This window comes from Papaver somniferum, chromosome 6 (assembly GCF_003573695.1).
Source record: "Papaver somniferum cultivar HN1 chromosome 6, ASM357369v1, whole genome shotgun sequence".
In the NCBI taxonomy this organism is placed as follows: domain Eukaryota; kingdom Viridiplantae; phylum Streptophyta; class Magnoliopsida; order Ranunculales; family Papaveraceae; genus Papaver; species Papaver somniferum.
Genome location: NC_039363.1, coordinates 152,578,971 through 152,602,154, shown reverse-complemented (window position 1 = coordinate 152,602,154; position 23,184 = coordinate 152,578,971). Strand labels below are relative to the sequence as shown.

Genomic DNA, 23,184 nt, shown 5'->3' with positions numbered 1-23,184 from the left:
CCCGCTTTAACTTCAGGCATAACAATGAAAGGTCTTTTGTAAACTCATAAATATTGTAGAATCAATTTCAGCATCTAAAAGTATAACCTGCAAAATAAAAGTTAGAAAACACAAGATAATGCAAGCATTATATCCATTATGGTACTTCTGGACCATAAAATTAACGTACGTATCAGATGGATCGATCATTTCCCAGTAATGTTGCTAATTTAGAAGCACGATAAGTATTACGAGTATCAAAACTAGATACTCTGGTATATACAGGAAAGTTTTATTATGCTAGCATGAGCTCGAACTTCAGGTCGATCAAATCTTTCGATTTCAGCGAGATCTCAAAAATCTAGTTCAAGCGTGGATTTTAGTGCTACTAGAAGCCAAAAATGATATCATCATTTCATCCGGATTTTAACCTTATACCAAGAACATAAAATACACAAACGATTGTTCATAAGATTCTCCTATTCAAAATGGTGATTATGACTAAATTTCAAGCCTGACATAATTCACAACGTCGGGTGGCTGGCTGCCTGAGTCAGAGAACCTCGAATACTTCAGGGGTTCATTACAATTACTAGTCATAACAAGATGCAATATGAGTCCTTCAGTGACTACCACGCTAAAGTGCATCTATATTAGGAGAATATTTTTTGTTTTACAGAACCAATCCTGGGGGTTCAGCAGGAAAAACCCTCAAATCGCATTTTACGCGATTATTTTATTCTCTCTGCGCTTCATTTCAAACACCAACCTGTAATTTTCAGGCCTTACAATTTTACGGTGTGAGTCGGATCCGAACTTTTGCGCTTTTTCGAGAGATTCCATCCTCTACCTTATTTTGAGGGGAATAGACTATATGCCTACCAATCACAATGTCGATGTTCCTTTGCAGAGGGGTACATAACCACCATTGTAAATAGATAATCGACAATCATATACAATCTAACACATTCTCTAGTGCATGCACACTTAATAAAAGTTTCACAGACTGGTACCAGCGCCACTTCAGGGGCATTATCATCTCCTCATTTTCAATGAGGGGTTTCAAACTTAGAGAATGCGGATCATATTTTGATAGTCTCCACGAGCACTATCTGTAGTCTCTCTTCAAGAATACTACATATTAGAAAAAGTGATTGGACTCTCTTTTGAGAGGCATATATATGAGGCAGTTATTCAGGCCTCAAGCGTGTTTGAATACACGACTTGGTCATTGCGAGATGCATGATTTAACCTGCTGTGACAACTTCTTGTGTCTTCATCCTCAAGCAAGTGACAAACAAAAGTTTCCAAGAGCTACTGCAGTTATTTGTTTTAATCATGAGTAATGTCCAACACCTCAATTACATCCAATATCTTGGTGTGAGAAAACAAACTGAGATAGTTTCACGCCAATATATAGCGGCAGCCAAACTTTGTTTGATCAGGATAAATACTTAATCAGATAACCTGTTGAATTGTCGACATTGCTTACTACAACCTTTAGGTGGTGTTTGTCATCTTTATGACTTTAAGGGAAAATTCCTTAAATTTGTCGACATAATTCGTGCCGTCTTCAGGTGGCAGTCTTTCTCCCCTTGGTTTAGGCGGGAAAAACCCTTTTAGGTTATCATAATTTGCACCATCCTTTTATGGTGACGTTTCCCCCCTTGACTAAAGTGGGAGAACCTTAAAGGTTATCAACCCTAATCTTGCCAAACTTCTGGTGGCGGGTTGTCATGCCGACTTCTGGTGGCATTTTAGTTTTCCTGATCATGGCGGAGACATTACTATCTCATTTCTGGAAACTTCTGGTTTCATAATTGCCTATCTTCAAAGGCAATTCTGCTCATGATAGTTTTTGGGTTTTAATTTAACTACACAATAGGTATCCCAAAAACAACTGCGAGCTCGACAAAAGATGAGACATTTCACGCCGTTCCCTTTTGGCGGCTTACTTCCTCCCCCTAACGGTGGGAATACAGTCTCATCTTCAATAAGACATTACCAACACACGGTTTTAAATGTCTTATGAATCGAAACCAATATATATAGCTGGGTAATGCTATGGACCAAACACGTAAATTGTAAGGTTGCTTCGCAAGACATAATTGATGGTAAATAGTTGGTCGAGCAATAAACTAAAGATGCTTAAGCAAAGAACTCAACTAGACCATGTCGAGTGCGCACATGTGCTAATTATATGCTCGATACAACACCAACTGAAGGCAAAGCATCAAAGCCTATCAATTTACCACCAAGATAAATGGACTTAAGTGGGAAGTCCAAAAATGGATACGCAACCACAAGATTTTCACAAACAGTTTGGCAAAATCTAACATCACGTGTCAATATAACAAAAGACCATCTAGTAGTCGTGTCTATCAATACGATAAAGTATTGAGATAATTTTCCATACTGCAGGGTGAATAAGTCCTGCATATGACACCTTGAATCCTTTCTAGGGATTAAAGTTGGTGTTTCAGCAACGGGTTACCATAATGTTAATGTTAATGGAATTTAATAATTAATTGTCTCTGGGACCAAACAACACAATTTACATCCTCATGTAATAGAAGCTTCAGGTTCTGTAAAGGATGTACATGAGCATTTTTAATTGTCTACTCATCTTGGTAGAACTTTGGTGTACATACTGATCATGCCTGAGCATGAATAATTCAAGGGTCATTAAACTTCTGGCTAATGACAATGTGGAATTCGACTGTTCGAATTCTCCTATGGTACAACCCCATAAAATAAAGTCTTACGTTTCTTTACGATGTGCTTCTGGCACAAAAACAAATGAAGTAACAAAATACTCCATAAAAATGCTCGTTTGTCATTTCAAGGTGGTAACGCCAAATATTCTCAAAAACTCAACAGATTCTTCAGGAATCCGGAATATTGTAAGGCGTTAATAAAGATGATTGTTATACCTCCAATATGATACACGCTCTTCCGGAGTCGTCTATCATATTATTCGAACCTGAAATGGCATTTCACATTTCCCAAACCTCTACAAGGTTACATAAATGGTTCGAAAAAATTTGTGTTTGTTGTTCCCTTGTTTAGAGACAAATATCTCTATCGTCTATTTAAAATGAATAGATTACTTCAGGAATCCATATCCGATGTCACATTTGGACGAGAGACATACATTAATAGGTCATTAACAATATCATTATGTAACCATAGGCTACTTCGGGAACCCAAAGACCACTTCTGGAGTCTAATATGATTTTTACAGGAAAACCACAAATTACATGTTGGACTGCTTCTGGAGTCGGCAACATCTCATGGATTGCTTCTGGAATCCATTACTTACAAAAAATAAGCAAAGAAAACAAACAAAACTTAAAACAAAGGATAAACATCAAAACACATATGGTACTAATACAATAACAATAAATCTCCAACTTCGTCACCTTCAGAGTCAACGAAATATTAATTTACAAGTGTACAAATGGATACACTCTTTTATGGAAAATTTTCCTACTCGGTCACTTCAGGGACCGCAAATAGGAACGACTAGCACTTTTATAACGGGTCACTTCTGGGACCGAACGTCTAGGGGACCGTGCCTTTTGCATCCATACTATGCTAGACGAAATTCCAGCTTCTGGTGGAATTATTTCAAAATCTCTGGAGATTATTTAGAGCAAGAGAAATTAAAATTATGTTATCCTCTAGGGATACAACAATTTCTCGCTTCGCCGGTATTAAAACCGCAAGTACCATAACAAAAATAATATAGTGGAAAATTATTAAAGTTTACGGAGTCGCGGTTCTCACCTTCCCGCATTTACCCAAAAACATCCGTATAAGTTTTCAATACTTGTAGAGCAACTTGCCGCCATTAATAGTGTTACTACCCTGATCAATAGAAGCAACAGAGTCAGTACTACTATTCACATATATAATCAAAAACACAAATTCAACTCAAAACACAAATAAAAATTGTGAGGTTGATTATATGGTTTGTGGATATCATCCCCGGCAGCTCGGCATAAACATCGTCGAACACTGGTTTATCAATTGGCGGCATCGAGCTATTCGTGCTGATAACGTGTTGTGATTTCTTTATCCCATAATGAATATTAAGCAACTAATAACCAAACATTGTTGGTAAACAGGATATTGTTCATTTAGTATCCGAAAATTAGAGAACAATAACTAACTTCTTATCCAGGACATATATTATTATACGTATGCACTAAAACTAGTACTAGATAAAGGACGTGGGAGAAAAATGACAATTTTATTTCTCTTCTTATTCTCTCGTTACATAGGACTGATGTGCTATTTATAGCCTGTACGGTGTGCACTAAAATGAATCATAAAATTCCACGTGTAAGCCCATATGGCAGCACACCGAATGCCATGGGTTATGTTTATCAGTAGTCATACTTATCCCAAAGTATGTTTATCTTTAGGCCTTGTATAGGAACAATGTGGATAGTCTTCATGGTGGGCCATCATAGACAGAGTGTCTACATAACAACTTTACATTTTTCTCAGTCCCGTAATAATTTTGGACTTTCTATGAATACAAAATTTAGTATATCCTCGAGGCAGCCACCACGTTTTTCAAATAAAGAAATAACAATTCGCCAATAAGGAAGAACACAAGTGACACCCCCAATAATTTTGTTTAAAAAAAAAAGGCAAATCCGGTGAGACTACAAACAACACCTCACCTCCTCAAGAACAAAAATAAATAAATAATTGAACTTTTTATTTTTGTACGATTATAACAAGATTTATAAGGGGTGATACCAGCATTATTGGGAGCTGATACCATCTCAAGATCTGAAACGATCCTGGCTGTTGGATTGGCTAAATGGTATCAGCCTCCAGTAATACTGATATCAGCCCTTATAAATCATAGATTATAGTTGATGCATATTTCAAGTCTGTTAGAGTGCTGAGTACCATGAGAGCTATCACTATGGAGGGGGATATCTCTTCCCTATCCCTCAATACCCCCAAAATTTCAGGTGTTATGGTCTCCCATATCCCTACATGAGTAGGGATATACATCTCCTTCCCTACTTGGCTGAACAGATCTGATCACTAGTGTAGGGAAGGGAAATCATACGGGTAATGAGTACCCGTATTTTTTTACGCTTTACGGGTACTCGGTACGCGTAGCTTTCTGCACGGGTACTGAGTACTCGTTTCGAAAATTATATTTGTTTGACCTTTTTCTTTGTTTACATCTCTCTCACACCCGATCCTAACCATCCATCATTAATAACGACTCTATTTTTACACCTTCAGATCCCAATGGTCATTTTTTCAAAATTCTCTATAAATATCACTCTAATTCTCTACTCAAACCATACCAAATCAATTCATTTCTTATTTTCTCTTTCTTACATCAATTGATTTCTTATTTCTCTTCATCTTACTATACGTCTATGGTTTTTAGATTTATTCTACCACTCATTTTTTTTATCTTAGTTTCATTCAAAATGGCACTTAATTTTGTCACACAAGAAGAGGTTGATCTTACTACTGCTTTTATTTATGTGAGTATGGACGAAATTGTGGGTTCTGGGCAAAAAACCGCTATGTTTTGGATATGTATTCATGAAATATTTGCGCAGCGCAATGGCAATCCATATGAAAGAGATTGGGATGCTTTAAAATCCAAGATGAGACATATTAAAAAAGATTTCAAAGAATTCGTGTCCATTCTTAACGCTCTATATCGGCAAACCAAAAGCGGTGCGAACCACGAAGATTTGGTAAGTTTTATTAAATTTTTAAGTTTTTACATATAGTTGGTAATAATACCAATAAAGCTAATGTTTCTTATATAATTTTTCAGACAAGAGATGGTCGCCTTCAATTTCAGGAACAAAGAGGACAACCATTCAAGTATGATGCATGTTATGAATTTTTTAGAGCAAAGGTGCCTGGATTTAATTATGAAGTGACCGTGAGCCAAAACAATGAGTTGTTTGATAATCATCGTAACTTTTTATCAGTCGAAGATGGTACTGAAGTTCTTCCGAATGGAGAAACTCGTTGGAAATACAAGGAAAATGCACGTCCTATAGGAACAAAGAAAGCCAAAAAATTAGGCAGACAGAAGAAGGATCGTGAGCAAGGTATATATAGAGAAGATGATGAGGGAACATCTTCGGTTAAGATGGAAGAAGATAAGATCTATCAACAAAGTTCTAGTATTTTGGAGTATCTTAAGGAAACACGATCAAGGAAGGAAAAAATGAGAATTGAACAAGAATGCCAATACCAAAATTTTTGGGGGTATACTCAACAACCGAGTTATCAAATGGAAGATCAAATCAATTTGCAAACGCTTCAACAACAGACTAATCAAATGCATCAACAACAAATGCATTTAAATGAAGAAAATGCAATAATGTGTATGGACCTTAGTCGTTTAGGCCCAAAAAAAAATATTATCAACGCAAGCAAAAGGATATTTTGAAGGGGAAGGGTATAATCATCGTCGAAGATTCAGAAGATGAAGATGTAATCCATCTCTAATTGTTTTATCTTTCATTGAGTTTAGTTTTTTAATTTATAATACATGTTTAAATTAAAAGTGTTGTCTTAAATTTCTAGTTAGTATTGTTGTTAACTTAATTTTAAATGTGTTGTCTAAAATTATTGAAATTTTTGTTTGAATTAATTAAATTTTCAATGTGTTGTAACCACTCGATATTCAAATCCAAATTCAAATTAATAACTTCATTTTATCACTTCATTAAACTAATGTTCATAAATAACTTTTAAGAAAAAGTACAACATATCATTCGATAGGTCTGAACACATTACATGTTATTATTTTCCATGGTGCCAGATTCAACAATCAATGCTGCTTCGAAATGATAAAGCGCTTCTTTTCTCCAATCTGTATATGCATCTTGTGCAGCGAAACGGTCACCTTTGTACCTATTGAGCTTTGGGGTAGACCAAAGTTTAAAGGAGAATCTACTCTAGCTTAGCAAACTAGTATCACACAGAATGTGTGGGGATTAGGTTTCCAAGTTGTTAGAGTTCTCCCTTATATAGTCTTTCAAATCAGGGTTTGCAATTAATGTTAGCTTAGTGACAAAGCATTCAATATTCACCGTTAGATGAAAACCTGATTAGATTCAAGCTAATATTTCTCAACCGTTAGATCGAAAACTTAGCTTGTCATACACACATGTACTAGACAATTTTAGGTTCCTGTAACCGTTCCCAAACGTGTACATTAATTGGTTCAACACTAGTTAACCAAATGGTTAGCCATATGATAACTTTCATATCAACCATATTCTTCTTCACCATACCTAGTCCAAATGACTCAAATGAACTAGTTAGAGAGTTGTTCAATTGCTTAGATCTTTGTATATTACACTAGACACAATTGAAGCAAAAACGATGTGATTCACTCGAGAAATAGCACTACAAGAAAAGTCGCTTTTAGTGGCAAATAATTGTGTCACGAAAATCGATTTTTTTCGTTACGAAAAGAATTCAACGACACAAAAAATTTCATCACCTATGGTGAATCATTGAATGTGTTCTGTGACGACCTTAAGAAATTATCAACCAAATTTCTTAATTGGCGACATAAGTCTAGATGCCACCAAAAATATCTTTTCGTGAGCATATAAAATTGACATTGTTCACTAATTTTGCGATGAAGAATTTTGTCACTCTACGTATTTTTGGTGAGGAAATTACTTTATCACTTAAAATAGTTTTGGCAACAAAATTTGGTTGCCTCGGAATACATTTATAGTGAGGAAACAAATTTGTCACATAATAGTTTTAGCCGCGAAATATGTTCGCCTCTAAAAATATTTATAGTGAAGAAACAAATTAGTCACATAAAATAGTTTCAGCCACGAGATTTGTTCGTCTAAAAATATACGGTGAAGAAACAATTTCGTCGCATAAATAGCTTTAGCGGTGAAATTCACCTCACAAAATATAATAGTTTAACAACAAACTCAAATAACAAAATTAAGTTGTCTCTAAAAAATACGTATAATGACCAATTAGAATTGTCTCTGTATGGTCATTTCAATAACAAATATCATCATCTCCAAAATAAATAAATAATATTAGTTGAACAAAAAATAATTAGCCATTAAAAAAATTGTTGAACTAATATACAAACTAAAAAACACCTGCAAGTAAAAAGATAATACCAAGAATAGTCTAAAACATTAATGTGACAAACAACAACTGGTCCAACATTCAAGATTAAGTTGATCCATCAGCCGTACTGTTACTTAGACCGAGTGTACCCATCAGATTCTCTGCATGTTTTGTGTGAACTTTTCATTATCTTCTTTCAGCTTTTTGAAAATCTCATTTTTTGCACATATTTGGTCAGACAACGCTTGTATCATTGCTTGAAGTCCTTCACTGTTAGAATCAGCAGTGGTTGTAGCACATCATCGTCTTCGCTTTCTCTTCAAAACTTGAGCACATACTTCTGCCTCAGTGGGTGGTGGAGCTCCCTCCTTGCTGCAATAGCTCATTCATCCTCAGTGGGCGGTGGAGCTCCCTCCTTGCTGCAATAGCTCATTCATCGTTTCCCATATAAAGATACACGGTAGAGTAAAAAATTAGCAAGTGCACCAGAATGTCAAACAGGTAGGTAATTCTAATGATATAAAACATAATAACTAAGAAAAGATAACAAATATTGATTGGATGGGTTTCTGAATCCTATTAGCTTAGACACAGACAACACAAATAAACACTAATAATATCTACTTATCCATCTGATGCAGGCTTCATCAGAAATCCAAACAACTCCACGCGTTCCTTTAGTGAGGGTATCATAAAAGGTTTGGATCTCAATTTCTCCAGACCAACACATCGGGGAAACTTTAGATTAACTCTACAAAGAAAAGCAGGTCTAAGGAAACGAGAAGGGCATAACACCCAACTCACATTTTATATTGCACGAGAAATTCCAACCAACTAATGTTATCCTTAAAATAAAAAGATGGGTTTGCTTACTCTCCTTTCTGAATGTTTCTTCATAGAGCATGTGGATACTTGTTCTTCTTGCTGCTACCACTTACTCTCTAGAGGTGTAAGTGGATTAAGGTTGCAGAAAGGTTTGGTTAAACAAAATTGAGGGCTGATTAGGTAGAAGAGAGATTCAGAACGGTTATGTGAATGATGAGTGTAAGTCTGGATTGCTGGTTACCATGTGAGAAGCTATAAGACTAAGAATATAATGTCCAAACATTTAGATTAACGGTACATTCAGTCACTTGATTGTACATTTAATCATGTATTTGGTTCATTATCTAAAAAACATAACTTACTTTAGCTGGCAAAAGTCGGTGCCATCTGAAGTATCCAATCCTTCCTTTTGTAGAAGTCTGTGCCGAAATTCAAGATAACAAGCAAATACTCTATATTATAGTACCTAAAATTAATACGGCATTTCCATATTCTAAAGAACATTTTCTGCTTACCATGAGGGAAAACAAGTAAAACTGGATTAAGAATTTTATCACAAAAGTTCGAATCAAAACACCATAATGGAGTTAGAGCATGTTTTTGAAGGAATGGGATTTTTCCTTGAATCGACAGGATTGACACGAGGTATCAAGAATCAAATTTTCACTAAGGGTCGACCCAATCATAAAACATTAGCATAGGTACGAAAGGAAATTCATTTTCTTTTGCTCTCGACAACTACAACAAAAACTCATCAAACATTTCATTGACTGTTGGCATAATTGAAAGCTAGGCATAGAAATAGCAGAAAACCTCCTACCTGTGCGATAATATAACTTGTAATCTTAGAAAAAATTTCACAAAATAAACCTTATCTTGATCAAACGACCATGTTGTTAACCTTCTCCTTATGCTATACTTTGCTCCACTTCTGTACAAATCACAGAACAAAACAACGCATTATAAAATAAAATTCTAAAACTCATCACTAAAGAAGAACCAGTCATGAACATACCTTCTTCTTTGTTTACCACCGCCAGATTTAGCTTGCTTTGAAGGTGGTACTGGAGCTTTCTCCTTTTTAGTGCCTGAATTAAAAAAAAATACACAGACTCAGTAAAATAAAATCAAGAAAACTAAGAAGATGAAATGATGAACAAATGCAGAGTACCAACCATCGATTTGCAATGACTAAGTCCTGTACTCTGAAAAATTAACCCTGAAGGAGAAATCAAAAACCTTATTAGAAATCGGCATCCTAATTAGAGATCAAAACCCTAATAAAGCAATCGGCAGAAGAGTAGACCAAAAATCAAAACCCTAAGGAAGAAATCGACAGAGGATGAGAAAAAAAATATAGAAATCAAAACCCTAATTAGAGATTAATACAGAGTAGAAACTTAAGATCAGACGAAAGTTAATTTGTAAAAAACTTACCATTGATTAAGCATCAAAGAAACCTGTAGATGTCGGGAATCCCAAAGGGATGAGTTTGTGTTCGCGATTGGGCTTGAAGTTGGTCGATTGGTAATGACGGACCTTCAATTTGCTGTCTGGGAGAAGAATCAGACGACATTTGAAAGAGAGATACTGGTGATACTTAGGGAGTGATAGAAGATGGGTTCTGTTTTTTGTTTGTTTGATAACAGTGACGGAAGGAGAGCCGGAGAAAGAGAGAGAGATACGAGCGATGGGAAAAAAGAGAAGAGGAAAAGTGAAGTGAGAGAAAAAAAAGGGTCTTGATTAAAGTTATCGATGGCCAATGTCAGTGTAAGGTGTAGTCATACGGATCCTAGTTAGCAATTCGGGATTCGGTAAACGTACGGAACGGCAAACGTACGAGTATTATACGGTTTTGTAAAATCCAGATTCGGTCCAAAATTCGGTCAACGGGACGTGATTCGTCAGTAATTCGGAACGACATACGTACGTGTATAATTCGATTTATAAATGTGAGTTCGGCTCTGAAAATTCGGTATCTATATATAACAAATAATTTGTATTTATAAGGTCATAGACCAATTTTTATGCATATGTGTGAGTTATTTAAAGAAAAAATAAACTTAATATGATGATATTAATAATATAAACAACATTAATTATCCAAGAGGACGTCGTATGGTGGTTTAGATGCTTGGTTAGTGAGTTTGAGATCTCTCTCACCTTCACCTTCAAATCTCTTCAGTCGTTTTTGTTTCCTAAAAATTACAACACTTTTAATATTCGGTCGTGTATGCTCGGGAGGCAGTAAAGCCCAAAAAGTGGAGTCTTTGAAAAGTAAAAGCTAAAGAATTTATGGCGAATTAAGAGGACGTATCATTCGGGATACGTAAAATTCGTGAACGGTTCGCGAATAATCCGGGAATGCCACATAATACGCGACTTGGGTTCGGAGTTGCAAACGTACGCAAATAAGACGGTAAAATTCGTGATACGGAAAAATTCGCGAATGATTCGCGAATCATTCGCGAACTTACTAACTAGGATACGGATTACGAAATTTACTGAGCGGTGGATATATGTCTTGGAGTACTCATATGGATCAAGTACACGTGTGACAAGCATGAGGTTCAGATGAGATCACACGAATTCATGAATCATATTTTCTCTTGGATTCGACTTATATAAAACACTAGGCATATCGGATGAAATTTGCCTATCTCAAAGTCGGGATGAATTTTAACATATAATCGATGTATATAAATTTTAAAAGCGTAGCCAATGAAAACGAACAATATGATCTTTATCGAATCTGTACACAACAAAGCCGACATATGTATACCTGAATGAGAAGGAATGTAAAGAATGAGAATAAACACACGATTATTATTGAACCGAAAATAATCTTAGAAATTATAAGACCGAAAATTAATTCGAAAAATGAAAATTAATCAAAATAATGAGAAAGGATCCGACAAATGAAAACGAGTCCAAGCAATGGGAAGGAATCCAATAATTGTTATTGAACATTTTGGATAGACATAACTCTGGATGGTAAAGAAAAAAAATTAGAAAAAAAATAAATATAAGTGATAAGAAACTGAATTTGAGAATTACATGTGCACAAAATAATGAATTCGTTATTGATGGAAACGACTTAGCTTGAAATTTCAACAAAGCCTTGACATGCATCCTTGTGTAAGGGGGACCTTCAACAGCTCTACGGTTCATATCTTACTCTCGGAGTAGTAGTTGCATATAGGTTGAGTCCCTTCGTATTTTCGGTTTTTTTCAACATATGGTGAGGATTAAAGACTTCTCTCGGGAATCGAGAAGGACAAATAAAAATGTAATTTCTAGTTACACATGTTCTTTAAAGGACATGTTTTAACCCGATTGAATCTAAAGTATAAAACTCTCTTAAGTTGATTTAGTGTATATGATAATTTTTAAAATAGTTAACCTTTGAATGATAGTAATTTATTAGGCTCAATTAGATAAATCCACAAAACTTGTAGAGCTGAGTGTCCTTGGGGATTCACAATTAACTTGCGAAACCTATGACTAGGTTACTAAATATTCTTGCAGGAAAAATTTGTAAAATTGGGATTTAAATTGTACTTAATTTTCCGTCAACATTAGTAGGCCACACTTACCCTTACTGATTATTAAAAAACTCAATCCAATTAAATTAAGTTTACTCCATTCCGTTGATATTGCTAGATAATGCTCAGTATGACTGATTAGACGGTTGATTCCTCATAATTCACTTCAATCATATCAAACTTTTCCGCCACACTTATCTTGACTAATTATCCATAAATTCAATCCAATTTACTTTGTTTTATATCAAAGTAACTAGATTTTGCTCTAATTATACTTAATGTGACTGATTTATCTATGTTCATAGTACTGAGATTTGTTAGATGAAATGGACATTAGATTTCGAAATTCTTAGAACATTTTGTGCAATGTCGTAAGAGTAAAATCAAATGGCATATACTAATTCGATTTAAGTAAATCGGGTTAGATTCATGGAAGAATATTTCTGAAGGATATTTGTTTTTTCTGTTAACTTTAAATTGAGCGGGATGAAAATTAAATGGAAAATTATTTAGACGGGATTATTAATTCACACTCGGTGTGAATTTGTTTAACTGTATAAAGAGCCATAAAATCACTAAAAATTGCATCCACTTTCGTCTGTATCTTATTAATTTTTCCAATAACGTCGCCAGGACAATTATAGATGGTCATGTTTTCTTTTGGCGATTACAATAAATTTTAATCCTATCATTAATGCAGTTAGTTTCTAATTTTATTTTCATATTTTTTATAATTGTATAAAGCAATATCAAATAAGTACATTAACTACATTAAAGTTTTTCTCTGTAGCTAGAATTGTATTATTATATTGGCCAAAAATTGATTTTTAGTAATTACATTTATGAAAATTTACTTGGACGAGTAATTTGATTTCCGCTAATTTATAAATTATTGTTAAAATAATATTATATTTTACGTGGTAAGATATATTATATTTTAACAGATATGTATTTTTTTTGTTACCATAAACAATTCTTTGTGATGAAATTTCAATAGTCATTGAAATCGTGAACGGCGGTGAAATTACAATGTCACTGAAATGACTAAAACGACAATATTCAGTTCGTTGCAGATGTTCTTTCTTGTGACGATTACAAGTTGTTACTATATAGATATTAGAAACAAATAAAGAATGATGGTCACTAAAGATAAATATGGTGTTAAACATTTAGTTTCATCACTATAAAATTAGTTAGTGACAAACTAATTTGGTCAGTATAAATTTTTCTTTTGTAACAAAATTTATAAATTATCACCAAAAATATTTTATGTCAATTGTTTAGCATCATCACAATAGATTTAAATGGTGACAAACACATATAATCACAAAATCTTTACTAGTGACTAGACATCATTTCATTTCCAACTGAAGTCACTAAAAATTTATGAGTGACGAAACCCCAGTCCCATCGCGGAAAACCTAACAACAGTGACAAAAATTATTTTGGTCACGATAACTAAGCTTTAGCAATGAAATATTCTTCGCCGCAAAAGCTATCGTCACCAAATCCATGTTTTCTTGTAGTGTAGATAAGCGATATATACTCAGCTCGAAATATCCACATGTGTATAATCTAAGTCTATATAGTAGAACGACTTTTGTCTCAAGATAGGATATAGAGTAGATAGACTTTTGAGTGACAGATAAGTTCAAGTCTCCACATACCTTTTAGTTGATGAAGATCCACTGGTTCCTTGAGTAGTCCTTCGTCTTGTATGATGATTGCGATGGAGTTCTTGAGCTCAAATACACTTTCTATCCTAGTTCTAGACCTTAGTTATAGTATTTTTGATCACTAATATTGACAAACATGCTTGAGATAGCAACGCATGCGAGTTTGACCGAGCAATGCTCTAACACCAACACAAACCCATGAAACAACCCATCAATTGAGAACTAAAACAACAATTACTTCAATTTGATTACATATCTTAATAAAATTCAATTTATTGGAGAAGAATTACCTTCGACACTAACAATTATTCCTGACAGCAGACTAAACTCCTTTTGATTCCGATTCAATCAATACTAGACCTATCTTTGTTCCATCTGAAACCCAAAACTCAAGAACCTTAAATCCAAAATCTTCATTAAAACAGATCCAAACACCAATCACCAATTTCAACCTATTATTCATCTTCAAATTCTAACTCAGATGAAACCCATCTCTAATTTCATCTTATTCATCACTAATCGAACATCTATTTAATTTTGAACATCTATTTAATTTTCTGAGAAACCCTAATTCTTTGATTCTTTCCTAAAACAGCTTCATAACTCCAATTAAACCTAAACCCATTCAATTCCTTCTCTTAGAACACTAATTCCATCTCTTAATTTATCTTTGAATTCTTCTAGAAACCCTAACTTCGATTTACAATAACATCAATTTTCTTCCCCCAGTTAAATCAACCACAGTTTATCACTTCCTCTTTGATTCATCAAGTTAACCAACTTCTACGAATCTCTCACGTCGAAACACGTTCATTTCTTTGATAAGAAATCGACATGAAGAAAGAAAGAAGAGAAGACCGAAAAAAAGAAACAAAAGAAGAGATAATAAGAAAGATGATAAAGAAAAATAAAATAAGAGAATGAACTTTTCTCGAATCGAGTAAGGATAAGGCCAACCAAAAATTCTAAAGGCACCCGAAAAAGGATATGGGATACCAAGTTGGTTTGTCTAAAAAATGACTAATCTTCCTTTCATGCAAATCTGATGATATCTTTTTTGTCCGATATCCGAATGACACGTTCGATAGTCTATTTCGCATAACTTTTCGAGATCTAACCGATGGTACTAGTTTCGTATCTAGATCTTTGTTAGATTAATTCCTATCAATTATCGTTCTTGTTAAACTAATCCAGTTATTATCGGCTAATTCGAAACTTGACCGGTCTAATAGAGCTGACAAGCTTGCAGGTCTTTACAGATAAAATAAGATGTCGGCTGAGCTCCCAGTATCTATTAAAGTTCCTTCGATCGTCCATTCCTCCGAAGCTTTCGCATTTTTATCCTTCTCTATCTTTCGCGTGGGTATAATTACTACCAATGGATTTGTTCTTCCCAAGATTCCTTGTGGTATATCATCCGCTTCGAACATGATCTTATGTTTTTTCCAATCGTGTAAGGGTGACATCTTCTCGATACTTGATATCTTCCTTTCTTCCTTCATAATCACGCTTGTGTATCTTCCCTGTAAGTCTTGCATGAAAATCTACGACATCCACACCTAATTTTGTTATCATATTACATTGTAGACGCCCGTTTCCGTTAATCGCTCTGATGGTGTTTATCACTTTCGTAGATCTACTCGTTTTTTGTTGCATACACATAGCTGGGTGTTTCATTTTTCTCCTCAATTCGTTCTCCTTTTATCTTCATACAACCTTGATTAGTTTTTTCCTGAAATATGGTTAGTTTTTCCAAATATCTTCTTAAGGAATAAAACTTATAATCTTTAGGATTACTCCATAAATTCCAAATCAGCAAATGCTCAAGGAAAAACTTAAGAACCTTTTTGTTTCTCACACCAAAACTCGGCGAAAACAATCGAAAATCTTCCACAAAAGACAAGAATGTAAGAAGTTTTCGAAAAATCAAACTTCAAATTTTCACAAACAGGTATAATCCCAAGCTATATTCTAGCGCCAAAATGTAGTAGCGGAAAATCCCACTACCACACCCCTTAATTAATCTATAGAACAAGCTAAGAAATCATCATGAAGAACACTTAAAAGAATACTATTAAGTTTATGAATCAATATAAATACAAGAGTAGAAACCCTAACTTGGAGAACAAATTACTTTCTCTCTCTTAGTAATTCTATCTCAACTCTCTCTAAAAGGTCCTCCCCGATACAATGGTGATTGGTCCTATATATAAGAGTTTACATAGTGGAGGACATCTAATAAAACCCTTATTTTCGGATCCGACGTGCGATACTCTCGCACGTTTACATTGGGTCTTCTCGCACGAGTTCTCCATCCTCGCATAGCTTCCATACTCGTGACTTTGTGACGTCATTGACTCCGTCATCTGATATACTATGAGCGAGAGAAGTTCACTCCTAAATAAAACTATTGCTTCGCATAGTTACTTTTTGTGCGATGTTTTACCCCTACATTTATCATAACTTATGAGGATTTCTTCCGTTTATAGGTTTATAGGATTCGGGGGTGCAATTCCTCATAGACCTGCTGAAGATGTAGCATACTCGGTTGCCAAATGTATACAAACTGGTGGATCATTCATGAATTATTACATGGTAAGGTTATACCATAGTTAGCGATCAGGAAAAAAAAAAGGTTACACTATAGTTTCATTTCTGATTTAAGTGTATATATAGTCCAAAAGGTGTTTAGTTTCATTTTTAATTTGTTGTTGTTGGCTTTGTACTTCAGTTTCACGGAGGAACAAATTTCGGGAGGATGAAAGGATCTTTGATAGCTCACAATCAACCTCTAACATGGTACGAGGCGAGGTCCCTAGTTTCTTACAAGGAACAAACATCTACACGAGCCTTTTTGTAATAATGTGGGTTAACTATGTCTCCTTTTTGTAGACTATTTTTGATGCACCAGGCGGTAATGATCCTTTGGCTTTAGATATGGGCATCATGGGAAAAGGTTAAGTATGGAAATATGGGCAGAGCATTAGACGCCATTGGTCGGCATATAAAGCATATGGAAAGTGTGGTGTTTGTAATTATGCTGGAGAATATAATGAGAATAAGTGCGCTAGTAACTGCGGAGAACCCTCGCAAAGATGGTAAGATTATAAACCTTTTCATATTTTAGTTAACAGATACTTTTTTTTTGGATAACCAGGATTTCTCTTTTGACTGATTCCCTGTTGTTTATCTTTAGGTACCATGTTCCTCTTTCATGGTTGAACCCCACCGGAAACTTGATGGTTATTTTTGAAGAATTGGGTGGTAATCCAAGTGGAATTATTTTGGATAAAAAAGATGTACACACTGTTTGTACTAATATTTATGAAGCACAACCATCACTGGCGAGTTATTTGGCTCTTGCCAATGGAAAATATATAGTACCGTTGAAGCCAAAAGCCCATATTTGGTGTACGCCGGGGAAGAAAATTTCTTCAATAAAGTTTGCAAGCTTTGGAACTCCTGAAGGAGTTTGTGGGAGATTTAGTGAAGGAAGGCGTCATCATGCTCACAAATCTTATGACGCCTTTCGGAAGGTACTCATAAGTTTTTGTTTTTCAACATTATGTGTTTCGCATCACTATATAGAAATTTTGCATGTAACTTACCCGAGAAGCTCGTTTGCGCAAATCTTTTTGCACGTAACCTCTGCTAGCATAAATTTTAACACATGAAATGTTATTGTAGAAATATATTGGACAACAATCTTGTGCCGTAACTGTATGAATCGTGAGATTTTTGGAGGAGATCCTTGTCCAGGTATCAGGAAGAAGCTCTCTGTTGAAGCCATTTGCACTTAAAACAAGGTTATCAACATTATAAAGTGGATAAATATTGCATACTAGTTTTTATTTCTCATACCAAATTACAATGACTTCAGCAATATACATTCATGGTCATCAAGGACTATTGGTTTTGGTTATTGGATTTAGCGGAAGGATGATATTGTAGAGATGCAACACGAGAAGCATATATACACAGTTTGTTGAAAGATTGGAAAGAAGGTAAATGTAAATAAGTAGCTTTTGTTTATCAGACAAAGCCATTAAAGAGATTGAGGAAATACACAAAAGTGTGACTGAAATGTGTATTTCTTCCAAAAGTGTGACCAATTTGAAAATTCTTCCAAAAGTGTGACTGACTTTACTTAATACCCAAAGTACCCTTTATAGCCCGATGTCTACACATGGATAGTTTGATGTCCACATAGTCATAGCTGATGTCCACACATTATAGCTTATGCCCACATATTTATAGCCTGATGTCCACATATTTTACGAATAGTGTCCGATGTCTAGACTTCGAAATATGGATGTCCACATATGATTACGCCTAGATTCTGGATGTCTACATATAATATCTACACATCAATAAAAAAAATGGTGGGGTATCAGTGTGTCTATATGTACACATCCATGAAGGGGTGTCTACACATCCTTACCCGATGTGTACACATATGTTGTCGATATGTACACATCTGAGGACAAAATCCGGTATTTTCGTAAAAGACTAGGGCATATATGTCGGTTGACCGGTCATGGTCACACTTTTAAAAGAATTTTCAAATTGGTCACACTTTTGGAAGAAATGCACATTTCAGTCATAGTTTTAGGTAAATCCTCGTGAAGTTTGAAAGTGAATACTAAAAGCATATTGTGACCGAAGATTATTTTTGTGTCCACATGCATGATCCGGTCAGTTAAAAAGAGAATGATTGGCAAGTTTATAACTTGCAAGAATTGTGTTCTTATGCTGTTTAAACTTTCTTTAGTTGAAGCAAATTTTGTCTTTCCTTTTCTAAATGATAGAGTGATGTAAGAGTGATTTAAGTTATTGAAGTTTATCATGGGTCCTTTTGCTCTTCTTCATCTTCGCAATGTTTGATAATGCTATTTGTTTAGCATACAGGTTGTGCCAAAACATATTGTACAAGCCAAGGCAATTTTATTTTGGTCAGGTTTTAATCAGCGGAGCCAAGAAATATTTGAACCATTACTTTTTTGCTGCACATAATCCATGTTAAAGTCGAAGTCTTGTAATATTTCATGGATTTTGGTCTAGTGTAATTGTAATTTGGATTGTTGTATTGCTAGCTTTCTAAAACACGATTTCTAAGGGGGATATCAGTCTAAAGATCGAGCGGTTATGATTATTTTGTTTTATTCGGAATCTTATCACCTTTATAAATCATGTAGCAGAGTAAGAAGACCATGTATTCTCTTTTTATTTCTTTGTACTCTCTAATATGAAAAATATCATTTAGTCTAAAATTGAGGTTATAGTTCCATAAGACTCACCAAGCCTGAATGGACAAACACACAGTAAACGAGGATGTTCACTTGCTGAAATTGATGAGGTGGGAGGCGCATTGGCCCTGAATTTGTTGTAGCAAGGAAGTTTTTAAAGTGACAATCAGTTGAAAGGCGATGAAACCTTTGGTAGGATGCTACTACCATATTTCATTACTGACTCAAAAAATGATTACATCGTCTGTTTTGTTGTGTAAATGACTATCTTACCCCTCCGCGTTATTTTTTTCCTGCTCACGTTTTCGTAGATTTCAGTTATACGAGGGGCACATGCGTAAATCGTGTTTTCTTCCCCAAATCGACTATATATATCATAGATGGCCGCTGGTTAGTATTGCAATTGTAATATTCCCAAACCCAGTTTGAACTCTTACCTCTAGGGATGGTCATGGGGCGGGGATCTTGTATCCCAGTCACTGCCCCGTTCAAAAAAAAACCCACACCCTCCCCATTACCCGCTTGATCTGGGACGGGGCGGGTATGGGAAATACCCGTACGGGGCAGGTTTTTCATGGTTATCCATAACGCAATTTTACCTTGATGTTTTTGTAGCACCTCCATTGTTTTAGTTTTTTCTTCATCATAGATTTTAAGGATATCCCTTTTAATTGTGCTCCGAGATACCACCTTAAACAACGGTTGAAGCGCATTTGAATATCGTCTAAATCCGGCATGTTCAACGATGGAAAGCGGATACTCGTGTATGATTATCATATAAGCAAGTTCCTTCCTAGCGAACGATTAATCAAAACTGCACGTGTTAAGCTGGCTTCTTCCGTCACTTTTTTTACTCGGAGTGATTATTGATTGTCTTATGTCTTGCTGTTTACGTCGAGGACATTTTTTCATGTGTGCATGTAGATGCTTAGTCCCATTTGTGTTTTTTCCTCCTAATGGTTTATTTCAATATTTGCAAACTGCTTTGTCTTCCCCTTTTATCTTTTTCTTTTCAAAGTGGTTCCACACTATGGATCTTTTCTTCCCTGAAACTATAGCAATTTCACCTTCGGCATTATCACAATCACCTGTAATGTTTGCCTCGGCAGTTTCACCATGGTCATCATCCATTGGAGAACTTGGAATTGTCTCGACATGGTGTTCAGACTGTTCGGATTCACCTCGTGTTGATATAGTTGTCATTTTGGGATCATTGTGTAATATACACATAAAGTAATATAATATATATAATAAAGAAAGCTTAAATAATATAATATAATCAATGCAATAATTAAATAATATAATATAATTTCTTAGTTTAAATATAATATAAATAATTAATGATATCTTATTCATTTACATTTTCTTTTATAATATAATATCTTAGTTTACATATAATATAAATAATTAATAATATTTTATACTTTTACGTTTTCTTTTATAATATAATATAATATCTTAGTTTACATATAATATAAATAATTGATGATATCTTATACTTTTACGTTTTTCTTTTATAATATAATATATTATAATATAATACCTTAGTTTACATATAATATAAATAATTAATGATATCTTATATTTTTATGTTTTCTTTTATAATATAATATAATATAGTATAGTATAATTTCTTTGTTTAAATATAAATAATTAATGATATCTTATACTTTTACGTTTTCTTTTATATTTTTTTTCCGTTAATATGAACCATAGGATTAAAAAACCTAAAACTAAAAATTTAAAACCCTAAAATGAGAAGACCGATTAGTGAACTGTACGTTTTACAAATAATACTACCTTTTATCTGGTTGAGTATATCAATTTCATTGCGCCACTTTGTCTGCCTATCGAGTGAGCTCAACGGTGAGTATAATATGCAGAATTACGGTGTTGTTTACAAACCTTTATATAGGAAAAAAAAATGTGGTTACCTATCCATACTGCATAGTTAGGAATGCTTGCGGTTTGGGTCTTACAGAAGTTGCTTAGTTAGGTACAGTTCACCTAACTATCCAAATTTGTGTTGCTTAAGTTAGTATGTACTAAGATGTGTCCCGACAACCTCTCTAGTTATCTGTTTTTCTGGTTCTTATACTGTTGTTTGCTTTTTAGGTCCCAATGAGTCGAGTAAAGGGTACACTTGTCTTAGCATCTTGTGCATGTGGTGGAGGTTTATTATCATGTGATTCTACAGCTACTCGTGTCGATAAAGACGTTGGAGACTCAATTATATGCACAGAAGCAACTAATGATTTCATGAGTGTTGGGAGATGGTACGAAGAGGAGTAGGGATGGTCATGGGGCGGGGATCTTGTATCCCGGTCACCGCCCCGTTCAAAAAAAAAACCACACCCTCCCCATTACCTGCTTGATCTGGGACGGGGCGGGTTTTTCATGGGTTATCCATAACGCAATTTTACCCTGATGTCTTTGTAGCACCTCCATTGTTTTATTTTTTCTTCATCATAGATTTTAAGGATATCGCTTTTAATTGTGCTCCGAGATACCAACTTAAACAACGGTTGAAGCGCATTTGAATATCGTCTAAATCCGGCATGTTTAACGATGGAAAGCGGATACTCGTGTATGATTATCATATAAGCAAGTTCCTTCCTAGCGAACGATTGATCAAAACTGTACGTGTTAAGCTGGCTTCTTCCGTCATTTTTTTTACTCGGAGTGATTATTGATTGTCTTATGTCTTGCTGTTTACGTCGAGGACATCTTTTCATGTGTGCATGTAGATGCTTAGTCCCATTTGTGCTTTTCCTCCTAATGGTTTATGACAATATTTGCAAACTGCTTTGTCTTCCCCTTTTATCTTTTTCTTTTTAAAGTTGTTCCACATTATGGATCTTTTCTTCCCTGAAACTATAGCAATTTCACCTTCGGCATTATCACAATCACCTGTAATGTTTGCCTCGGCAGTTTCACCATGGCCATCATCCATTGGAGAACTTGGAATTGTCTCGACATGGTGTTCAGACTCTTCGGATTCACCTCGTGTTGATATAGTTGTCATTTTGGGATCAATGTGTAATATACACATAAAGTAATATAATATATATATAATAAAAAAAGCTTAAATACTATAATATAATCAATACAATAATTAAATAATATAATATAATATAATTTCTTAGTTTAAATATAATATAAATAATTAATGATATCTTATACATTTATGTTTTCTTTTATAATATAATATAATATCTTAGTTTACATATAACATAAATAATTAATGATATCTTATACTTTTACGTTTTCGTTTTCTTTTATAATATATAATAATTTTTTAGTTTAAATATAATATAATTAATTAATGATATCTTATACTTTTACGTTTTTTTTTTATATTTTGTTTTCGTTAATATGAGCCATATGATTAAAATACCTAAAACTAAAAATATAAAACCTAAAATGGGAACGTACGGGGCGGGTATGGGACGGGGATTTAGAATCTCATCCCCGCCCCATCCCCGCTTCACTAATTTCGGGTATTACCCAACCCCAACCCCAACCCCAACCCCGTTTGTACGGATAAAACCCTACCCAATAGGGGCGGGTACCCACGAGGATGGGTTTGGGTGGGACAAATGGCCATCCCTACTTACCGCTTGAATTTTTGAATCAATTTTTTTTCAATCAACCCCAAATTTAATTTTTGAGCTCTATATTTCAATTTCTTTAACCTGAGTATAATCTGCTTCTATTTGTAACAAGATTCACATGGTCACTAGATAGGAATTACAGAGCCAAGGATGCAAGGTTGAGGTGAGGGTTGTG

At 34.6% G+C, this 23,184-nt stretch overlaps 1 long non-coding RNA gene and 1 pseudogene across 1 annotated transcript; one reads left to right on the top strand and one right to left on the bottom strand.

The window, feature by feature from the left end:
- Nucleotides 1-8,066: 8,066 nt before the first annotated feature.
- LOC113289834 lies at nt 8,067-10,626 on the bottom strand. Its single transcript, XR_003331139.1, has 4 exons — nt 10,366-10,626; nt 10,104-10,147; nt 9,944-10,016; nt 8,067-9,859 (listed from the first exon to the last, which is right to left on the bottom strand). It is a non-coding gene; the product is annotated as an uncharacterized LOC113289834 (long non-coding RNA).
- A 5,989-nt stretch (nt 10,627-16,615) lies between these two features.
- Nucleotides 16,616-17,949, top strand: LOC113291679 (annotated as a pseudogene).
- Nucleotides 17,950-23,184: the final 5,235 nt, after the last annotated feature.